General features: G+C 41.6%; 1 protein-coding gene across 1 annotated transcript in view; it reads right to left on the reverse strand.

Moving 5' to 3' along the window:
* LOC147684560 (metalloproteinase inhibitor 1-like) overlaps nucleotides 1-10,967 on the reverse strand; it is a 71,388-nt gene extending 60,421 nt beyond the window's left edge. The window contains exon 1 of the mRNA XM_086940399.1: nucleotides 10,841-10,967. The gene's annotated coding sequence lies outside the window, so the exon portion shown is untranslated. The remainder of the gene's footprint in view (nucleotides 1-10,840) is intronic.
* Between the last annotated feature and the right edge of the window lie 548 nt (nucleotides 10,968-11,515).

Genomic DNA, 11,515 nt, shown 5'->3' on the forward strand with positions numbered 1-11,515 from the left:
AAACAATCCACTCCCAAGGAAAAAGTTTTCCAGACCAGAGGAAGGTCTCCTCGACGGAGGGAAAGAACTCCGACTCGAGAACGCCAGTCTCCCCAGAGGGAGCCCTCTGAGAAAAGATATAACCTTAGAAATAGGGATAATCTGAAAAAACCTGATAGATATCAAAGTATTGATACACGTCCCTCTCGATCTCTTCCACAGAATTCGGAAAGAAGAGGACGGTCAGACCCAGGAGAGCACACCAAGTCCAAAGACAAGGAACCTGCTCAGAGTAAAAAATCTCAATTTCCTAAAAAGAAGGTAGCCAGTATTAGAGTAATCAACCATGCCGAGAATACTGAGGACACAGTTGAAAAACGGGGAGTGGGCATTGACAATGTTGGACAGTGCAGCAGAGATCAGTATTGCGCGCAAGATCTTGATGAGTCATCTGGAGACAGTGGACACGAATGAATACATTCAGGTTGAAACTGCCGACACCAGACTTAGCGAGCCCCATAAAATATACGAAATAACATTGCGTATGGAGGGTGAAAAGACTAGGAAAATTAAGGGTCTATTTTGGGATAAGCTCTCAAAAGGCTATGATATTCTGTTAGCTGAAAAAGATTGGCCCCCGGAGTTTGTCAGGGAGTGCCCTCGTGGCGAAGAAGTGATTATGCCTGCCTTCTCGAATCACATACCGATTCATAAAAAATATACATATGCACGGAAATGGGCAGTAGCCCAGGCACCTGCATTATATAAAAATCATGTAGGATGGGATGAGGACTCTCCTCCTCACAAAATCCAACTAAAAAGTGAACCAACTGCCCAACGGCAGTATCCCATAAAGCAAGAAGCTAAAAAACAGGTCAGGGAGATCTTAGATCAACTTGAATACCAGGGGGTGATTGAAACATGCACCTCTCAAATGAACAATCCTTTGTTTCCTGTCTCCAAGCCAGACAATTCATATCGTCTAGTTTTGGACTACAGACATCTTAACACATGTTGCAAAACTTTTGCAGTACAAAACTCGCATAGTGCAGCCCTAATGAATAACATAGTTAGGAAAAAATATAAAACGACATTAGACATATCTAATGGTTTCTTTTGTCAAAACATTGCACCAGAAAGCAGATATTTGACCGCTTTCTCCGCATTTGGGTCACAGAAAAAATTCTGTCGACTCCCACAGGGGTTCAAGAACAGCCCAGGACTATTCTCAGCTAGGGTAACAGAGTTACTACAAATCTATGATGATGAAGCATTATCTTACGTAGATGATATTTATCTCACAGATGATGACTTGGATACTCACTTGAAAAGAGTGAACACCATTATACTTGGGTTCGCAGCAGAGGGTTACAAATTCAAATTTAAAAAGTCCCGAATTGCCCATCTGACAGTACTATTTTTAGGGTACGAATTATCAAGTGAAGGGAAAAGCCTAGCGGACAACTTCTTAGAGAAGTGCGCTGAACTCCAAGCACCAAAAACGCTGAAGAACTTACAATCCATTCTAGGTTTTCTGAATTTCGGAAGAACTTACATCCTAAATTACGCAGAGAGGGTTAAACCTCTCTACGAACTAATTAAACCTGATTTTAAACAAATCAATTGGACTCAAAAACACACAGAAATTTTGAGATCACTGCAAACAGACATGTTAGCAAAAACAAAATTAGATACACGTGACAACACGATCGATCTTGTAATCCGAGTCATCCCAGGAAGATGCGGATTCACGTACCTAACCTCTAATGAGGGAGAAAAGGTACCAATTTCAATTAAATCTCACTTGTACACACAAGCAGAAAAAACATTCAGTCACACAGAAAGAACTGTGAACGCAGTGCAAATCGCATTAGCAAATGAACGAGAACTAGCACACGGCAAACGGATTAATATCCTTACAGCGGAATCCGCCTTCGAAGCGCTATTCAGCCCAGTAAACCTGCCTACAGTGTCACTGGATCCAAAATGGATACAGTGCATAGATTCTCTAGGAGCGGAAGACGTGAAATACTATTTCGCTCCGCAATACGAAGAACTGAATGATTTAGAGTATGAAGAAGAATATCCTCTGCCAATCGAAATTCTGCCTCTCCCACTATATGCCTGTATAATCTATACAGATAGCTCTGTACAGCATTTTAACGTAGAGAGAAAATCCTACGATGCAGCATGTGCGATCATTAAATGTCGTTGGCTGTGCGGTAAAATCAAACCGAAAATAACAAAAACTGAATCAGTAAAGTACTGTTCGGCTCAAAGAACTGAAATCAGATGTTTAAAGATGGCGCTCGAAAATGTAGAACGCGAATTCCCCACACTTATAGTGTGCGATTCTCATTTTTGCGTCAACTCTTACAACAATAAACTGCAGAGTTGGATCGAAAACAACTACAAAGATGACACAGGTGCCACAATAAAGCATAAAAAGCTCTGGAACGAGGTAGCTCTTTTATACAAAGAACTACAAAAGACTCACGTGATTCACGCACAGAGTCTTCAACGTGATGGCGTTCACGTTGCAGGGAATTCATTGGCTAATACAGCCACCGCGGAAGCAACTAACCCGGCTTCCGTAGCCACAAAAAAGCGTACAGATAAATACATAGACGGGAAACCATGCTGGCAGTAAAAACGACCGTAAAAGGCGACTGTGCAGCACTACCCGTAAACTATCCACTCAATTATGCATACATAATCGATGCAAACTCCGTTCCTTTTGCTCGAATCCCTGGAGTGGGGGATAGAGTAATTCCAAACACGAACAGGAGAATATTTTTAATAGCAGACGCACATATGGGTTTGGGTCTGAGACACCAAACAATTAAGGAGTCACTGACTGAATTGCAATCAGTTTTCTGGTGGCCGGGAATGAGTGTAGAACACCAAATATATGCAAACAACTGTGAAAACTGCAATAGGGATCGCAGTGGCGAACCTTGCTACCGGCTACCAGTCAGAAAGAGCGTAACGCTGCCTGCACCCCAACCTGCGTCCTATTAATTAGTTAAGACGAAAAGCACTTTAAAAATGAGTCCTCCAGCACTCGGCTGACGCCTAGAACTGTTATAAAAGATTTGCGAGTCTTTATCGGCACATACGCAATTACCACGTTCCATTCTGACCAGGGTCCTGCTTTCAGCTCTCGAGCCTATAAGGAGGCCATGGCCAGCATGGGAATTGGGTTGCGGTATTCTTGTCCGTCGCATCCCGAAGGGAATAGTGTGGTAGAAAGAAAAAACCGTGACATAAAGCAATCTATAACAGCGAAGGTATTAGGTTCAGGCGCTGGGTGGGTCAAACATTTAATAAGTGTCCAGACTAGTCTTAACAACATGCCAAGAAATTCTCTACAAGGTTTCAGCCCATACGAACTATTGTTCGGAATTAGAATGAACGTTCAGGACCTCGATAGTCAGATGTCAGTGGTACAAGAAGAAACAAAGCACTTTGATGTAAAAGACCGTTTGGCTGTTTTACAGGAACTGAATGAAACAAGAAAATCATTAAGCAACATAAAGTTAAAGCAACAGCCAAGTACCACTGACGAGGCACCACCCGCAACAGCCCCAGCAAGGCCTGTCTGGATTCCAAAGATTGGGGGTCTAGTCAGAGAAAAGATCGCGGTTAAGAAGGAATTTGGGCCTTCTTACAGAAAAGCAGTACCTGTCTTAGCAGTCACCGGAACAAGATCAGTTGTGCTACCGCCCCTTGCTGGTAAAAAGGAGAACAGAGTCGTGTCTATCGATCTGGTAAAACCACAAGCATGTGGCCTATAATCAACAGTAGGCCCAGTGGACTCCCAAGAAACAACAGAATACCCAAACTTGCAACAATCCAAGAGGTTCAAACTGAAAGACTCATCACATTCGATCAGCCTGCAGTGCACAATGAAGGACTATGCAATAATGCCATGGAACTCGTGCCTCTTGAAACACAGATTGAAACAGTTCGTCAAGGAACAACACCAGTCTACACTAATGTGGCATCAGAAAGTGCTACCGAGAGACAGATTGAAAGAACAATCCCATCAATTGACAGAACTGCCTCTGGTTATTTCATCAACTTCGACAACTTCTCTGAAGATTTAAACGACCCCGAAGTGATGCCAGAAACAAAAAAGTCTTTTAAAGAAAAAGCAACAGAACTCTTTCATCAACTGAAGGAAATCTACCTTGTTTCCCCTTGGCTAGAGTTCTGGTTTGGTCTAGGTGTATTTTTCCTCCTGCTTTGGCTCATCATGGTACTGTGTTTGGGAAAATTCATTGAAGGAAAATATATTACAATGGACACAGCAAGTCAGAACATCAACCTAGTCCTGAAACCACACAGATCATCACACGTGAAGAAAAGAGAACTGTCAACAGTAAATGTCACAGCAATTCCAATACCTGGTGGGGTAGTATGGGAGAAAACAGACTATGAGATATATGGTCCGGTCGAAATCCTGAAGTATCCTCATCAACTAAAGGTTTCCTTAAGTGACTTTGTGACTCCTAGTACATTCTCTGATGATTGGGACTTTAACAGTATTAATGACATGATGTCTGATTTAGTAATGTCAGCTAGATTCACAGATCATGATTATTTACAAGGTTCATCTAGTTATGAGCAGTTATTCTGTTACACCCACTATGGGGATCATTACTTGCATAAATCTGCACAGCCTAGAAATGTTTTTATGTATAATCAATGGGAACATTGTGCTACACCACCTAAAAGCAGTTCTAAAGCATTTTTTGAGAAATTCAAATATTTTTCAGGGTTTAACACCAGTGATGCAGAAACGTTTTATTACAAACTGTTAGAGAAAAGAGGAATAAAAACAATGCTGACGAATTCTAAATTGATATACTCAGAAGCATTTTATGACAAAATGATGACATTTGGTTTTGATTATTGGAAAAATAATATTGAAACGAAAACAATTTGGGGTACAAAAGATTGGCAGGTGCAAGGCATAGAAGCACTATTTAGAAACTGCATGATACCAGAACAAATGTTATTTTTAAATGACACTATACACCAAACATCTTGTCTTGGCCTAGCTAAGATCAAAGACCTTAAAACACCGTCTATACCAAAGCCAATACCTGAAAATACAACCACAGATATTGAATTGGACGTGTCACAAATTTTACATTTCAACAGAACACATCCTGATTGGAAAAAGTGGTTAATCTGGCCTACAGACACAAATAGCTGTCAAGATAGATTCCTGAATAAAACACAGGGTTTAAAAATGACCAGATTAGACCCTAGATACTCCCAGAGACAACATCCAGGGATTATAACAACATACAGTGTAGGGAAACTCTGCCTAGATTGGCTAGCTACATCCACACTGGCTGAAATTAAGCAACACTTGTCTTTACTAAAAGATGGTGCTGATTTGCGCGATTTCATTCTTGGACCACGCAAACAGCGTCAAAAGCGTTTCATAGCGACCAGTATCTATGCTGCTTACAACGAGGCTTGGAAAGTAAAGCAAATTGAAACTACTGAGAAAATACGAGAAATTGATCGTATTAATTTGGAGAAATCACTTTCTGTGGTAGACAATGGGTTAACGACTCTGTCTTCCAGAATATCTTCTTTGGACAATATTGTATCCTCTGCCTTTGATGTGATAGACAGAGATTTGCTAATGTTACAACATGGCCAGTCTCAATTACGCTCTATTATAGAACTAGGCTGGACGCTGCAAAACCTTCGTTCAGGCTATGTGCCTTGGCGTTTAATCAACACAACGTCATTATTTTCCAGTTTTAACCTTACTGATAAACAGATCAGTTTGGCACAGAAAGGAGCAGACTATACAATCCTGAGCATCGAAAGACTCGAGAGATTACCATTGACAATGTCAGAGAGTCCTGTCATTGAATGGATAATACACGGAATTATCACAATTCCGATAACAACTTTCCGATTTAAAAAATGCCTTGAATACATACCTGCTGGCCAGTATGAACAATTGGGTAAAGGATATGTAAAATCCATATGGAAATTACCATACACTCATTCTTGCTATAGTGACAGCGACAAAAATGTATTTCTTAGTGGTGAGAACTGTAAACATTCACTAAGCGGTATACTTTTGTGTCAGGGTATTAATTTACACGGAGCATGTGATGGGAATTCAAACAACCTTTCATGCCACCAGCTAGTCACACCTGCAACTCAGATAGAGCCCTTCTTTATGCAACTTTCGAACGGGAGTTACATTCTTAGAACGGATCACAGGTGTTGTGGCCTCGCGCCAGGGACAAGTTATCTAGTACAAGTTACGTCCATGGTCAAATGCTGTATGCAAGCATTGTTTCCGAGCGGGCCTCCAGACATAGTGACTCCCCTCTGGCCTCGTCTGAATCTCTATTCTATACGAATTGATACATTAAGCAAAATGAAATCTGTGCTTTTACAGACAACAGTGCCTATAACGTCATCTAAAGAGACGTATGATCTTCTAGTCGCAAGGACGGCTACTGAAGTCCATGACCTTTTATCAACAAATTGCCCCGTGCATTTCGTAGAAATGTGCAGCCAACTCCTTAACATGTCTAGTGCAACAAGCATCCCAGGCATATTTAAGACAGTCTTTACGGGACTGCTAACACCCTTCCAGGCAATTTTGGGAATCTTTCCTAATTTTGTGCACTCCATTTTTGGCGGCATACCACTATTTTTGGGACTCGTTGCAGGGATTCTATTTTTGACCCTCCTGCTACGTTATGGCAAGCCTCGGCTCAGACATAGCTCCCATGGGAATGGAAGAGACAATCCTAGCAATGCGCTACAGGGACAGGATAACTAACGTCCTCGGATTGGCCAGGCTGAGAGATCTAAACATGACCTGGTTCCTTTCATTCAGACCGATATGGCAAAATTGCATTTTACCTGTGCTACGGTGTATGCTTTGCGGCGATGAATGCTTGTTGGACATCTGTCTTTCACTTCCATCAGCAGTACCAATGGACGTCGATACTTTGCTCAGTCCAATAACGGCTCACGCATTGTGTTGTCCCCAGCGGCTACCAATCCTGATGACGGCATTTGTGGAGACTCCTGTACTACAGCCAAGTGGTAACAGTGGAGCGAGTGACAAAAGCAACATCACCCAGGTACAACGTTCTGTGAGCATTGCTGGTCCTGCCTTCGATGACAGCAATCATTCTCACACCTGCCAAGTTACAGCGCTATCTAATTTGGTTGAACTATCACCTGATTTTGTAGACCAATTCTTTGCGAGCCTGTCTGATACGATGTTCTCACCCGTACAGAAACAATAACTTTTAGAAGCTTTTCCGACACACAGCGTTCCCATGAACTCTGAATTCGGCCTTCAGTTTTGATCAACAAAAACTGCCAGGAGCTTTGGAAATCTATTTTCTTTGAATTGGACAATTTTTTTAATATTGACCCTTTTTGGCACAAACAATTCTTTGCTTAACGTAAAAACTATTCTTAGAGAACAGAAGCTTCACACTTCTATTTCTAATCACATCGAGAGACATAACAACATAACACCAGCCTCTAGCACACATGTTATTACAATGCATTTTTATGTGATGATTTATCTCGCATTTTTCTGTCAGAGATACTTCATGTGTAATTCTTTTTGCATAATCGTTCATTGATTTTATATGCAATACCTTTTGAATGATTACTATGCTTTAAAAAACGTACAGTACCTAAATTCCATGTATTACAAGTACGCCTATTTCGAATGCATTTATGTATTTTGGGGTGGGCAATGTTACACATGCATCTAATTGCTTAGTTTTAGTAATTTTGATGGACATTACCCGTGGAGTGGGTGTTGCGTGCTTATCTAGGTTCCTGATCGATACTGTGACCTTATGCCCCTATTCGGCTATAAATCCATTTATTCCCTATATTGGCATAACCGTTCAAGTGCGATTTTCTGAAAAGTCATCTCTGGCCTCACACGAACAGAGCCACATTCCAGCATGACTCCCTGCTACTTCCTTTGCGACCAATTAGTGCAATGACAGAGCAGCAGTCACTATCTGATATTCCTAGATAACACTCCGAGTTCTTCAACAAGATAAAAACTTAGCAAACCTGGAAATCCCCGCTTGCTATGTTTTGATTAGTAATGGAACTCTAATGAGCAACTGATAACTGTCACTTCCTAGTGACATCTTTAATTGACGTCTTATGTCCAGCAAACTTGCGTCAAACCCGGCACCTGTCAGGTATAAATATTACCAACGTTGCCTTAAGCAATGAGAGAGCGTGAGCTGTGAGCTACAAGCCACTGTTGCTGATGCTGGCTGCCTGCATGACCCTGTGTTGGTAAAAACTAGCACTCTGTCGCTGCAGCCTGCTATCCTGTGGTGGTGAAGCTGCTGATTACCATTATCGCCGCTACAGCGCGAACTATGGTGCAGTACGCTTGAGGAGCCGAGCAGCCGTCCTCTGCGAAGACATCCAGCAGATTCCAGCTGCCCGCGGACGCTGTCCCCCGCCTCCTTCCTCGACGCGCTGAAGAGAGCCGCTGCATTTCTCGTGCAGAGAAATCCAGTCCCGGCGCTTCCGGTTTACCCTCGCGGGTGACTGGGATATCGAGAGAGACCCCTGAAGGAGATACCAATCCTCCATCATTCTATTCAGAGGTATGGTGTTGACTAAACCCTTAGACGAGAATTCTTGAAACAAACCTTGGCAAAACCAACTTAACTTAAGCTACTTACTTACTCCCCTTTTCACGTGTTAGGCTTAGGTCAGGCACACTGGGGTAGGCTTAGTTAGAAGCATCAGTTGAGTATGTTAGCCTAATGTATATATGACTGTATATATGTTTTATTACTTTTACCCATTGTATGGCTAAGAAACCATATCAATGCTTTTACAGTTCTATTTCGCAATACTTATCTTACTGTACGTACTTTTTATAATAACAGTTATTGCAATTGTGGCAATACATTTCTCTTGTACGAGAAGAAAGACTGCTCAATAAATGTTAACCCTTTATTGATACACGCCCGTCTCTCTATTCTCTACATACCGTGAAAGTAAACTGCACTAGACTGACTGAGTGAAATCTGTGTCTATTGTTTCACACGACCCTAGAGATCGACTCTTGATCTGAGGAGCAAAGTTGTCATGTTGCACGGTTGTTGGAAAACTGAATCCCTTCTTGTCTGTGCCAAGGAAGCTGATCACTTCCTATGCAGAGAAGAAAGTTTCCAGTGACCTCTGAGCTAGTTCGTAACACAACCCAATTAAGTTTAGCATAGTCAGTGGAGGCCTGGAATATCCGCAGTTCCACGTCGATACTACTGTTTATGTTATTCCAATGCGCAGGGCCTAGTGGGAAACTAGGAACTACACTACAGTTGCACCACAGACTATATATACACACACACACACATATAGTCTACTTTAGAATATGAACTATGGATGAAAAAAGACAATATAATAAACAGGAGAAAACAAAAAAAAGAAAAGATATATAAAAGAATAAAAATATCAATAGAAAGCTTTTTTCGGACATTTCACCTTGGTCCATGAAAAATGTCAATGTGTATGAAAAGCACAATTCTATTTGAGTACTTCACATTATGTATATTACACATTTGTAAATTTACATTTATTACAGCACTTTACTGAACAAAATGAGGTGAATAGACTCAAGGTGGGAAAAAAATGGCGATCGCGATATGCCGTGATATCACACTCAGGATTGGTAGTCTAGTTGTTTTTAAGGGTATGGAAACTAACAAGGGTACTAAACACAGAGCACAACATAAATTGTCTAGACACAAGGGACTCTATGGTCCAGTTGAAGACTAAGTATAGTCGAAACGCGTAGGCCGTCCTGTTGCTAATGCACATGGTGTTTGTGTAATAATAAAGAAACTTGAACTTAGCTGCTGTTGTGCCGTGACTTCTGTGGTGACTACGTGAGCCCAGGGGATCCGAGGTGATATATATATATATATATCTCCAAAGAACTCCGTTTTCTCCCTCTGTGTCACTCAAGAAAAACGAACACGAACCCACTCAGGTAGTTTACCAATATTTATTTCACGTGCAACACAACCTCCGCCATGACGCGTTTCGGGCCCTTGAGCCCTTGATGATATATATATATACATGCATACACATATGTATTAAATGACATTGAAGCAACTTAACATGTGGACACAATGTGTAGTTTGGGCATTGGGCATGCGTGTGTGGCCATGCATACAATGCATTTGTTTTGACCAATCATCACAGATGCAAATCATATGCTTCAAAGAAACGAGAGCCCTTTCTCAGATAAAGAGGCTGAACTCCATTCCACCTTTACATTTTCACCCACTTTCCACTAATTCCACCAGTGCCTAATTTGTAACAAAAAGAAGATAAATACAGGAGCCAACATTTTTCTTAGTAGACCAATGCCTGTGCTGGGGATAGCAGTGGTTGCTGAATATCTAGGCTGCTTAGTTGTAATTCCATCGTATGACTCTTTCTTCCACCCTCTACACTGCCTGTCTCTTTCTCTGACTCGCACAGTTTCCTTTTCTCCCCTCTTTTTTTCCAATGTCACTTTTTCCCTTTCTTTTTCTTACTCCTTCTTCCCCCGTTCTTTCTCCTGTTCTCTCGATCAAAGTCTGATAAGTTCTGGTCACCAAAAACAAGAGCTTGTGTCACCCACACCTGAAACCACCTGCACAATTTAAGCACTGCTTCAGTGACCGTCTGTATTCCAGCAGCTGTATGAGGAATCCGACTAAAAATATAGTTTTCCTAATATTTGAGAGTTATAATAATAATTTTGTATACACATTATCAAACGTTCATCTTTGAATTTTCAAGTTCCACAAACCTGTTCAGGTGTCTTGTCCAACTTCTTTTCCTCTGTGAATCATTCTGAATGCCAGGTCGCTGCAGTACTTATGAGACAGGTCACTTGCCTCTGGTTTCCTGCTTTCATCACTGCACCGTGATCGTCATGTGTCTCAACATAAGCGGCCCCTTGGCAGACCCTTCGGAAAAACTTAGCTTCCTTTAAAACCAGCGTCAGCCAAAGGAAGACGGAAGGAAAAGAAATCCTGGCAACCTATGAATAGAATAAGTGGCCTGAGAAAGCAAGAACAACCAAGACAAATACAACGAGATCGAGAGAAACGTGTACACAAAGAACGAAACAATTAGTAAGAGAAAACTTTCAAGAAAAAGGTTCCTGTATGAAAGAAACTAAGGGGCGGTGCAGCACCCATCACCTGTGATCACCACTCTGCTGGGAGGCAAATCTCACAATGTAGTATCCCATATGAAAAGTTGCTTTTGTGTTTTAATCAGTAGACCTTTATCACCAGCAGTATGTATGTTTTACCACTGGTGCAAAAAATACCACAGAACTGAACCGAAAGTATAAAGTGATCCTGGCAGCCGACTGAGGGGGTGACATGGAGGCTGTGGGTTTACGTGTGTGCCACTGGCGGTTACAGTGATGACATCACCAAGGCAGCTGCCGACGGTAGGCTTCACTGCAATGGAA

The sequence above is a fragment of the Lissotriton vulgaris genome, chromosome 10, assembly GCF_964263255.1.
Source record: "Lissotriton vulgaris chromosome 10, aLisVul1.2, whole genome shotgun sequence".
In the NCBI taxonomy this organism is placed as follows: Eukaryota; Metazoa; Chordata; class Amphibia; order Caudata; family Salamandridae; genus Lissotriton; species Lissotriton vulgaris.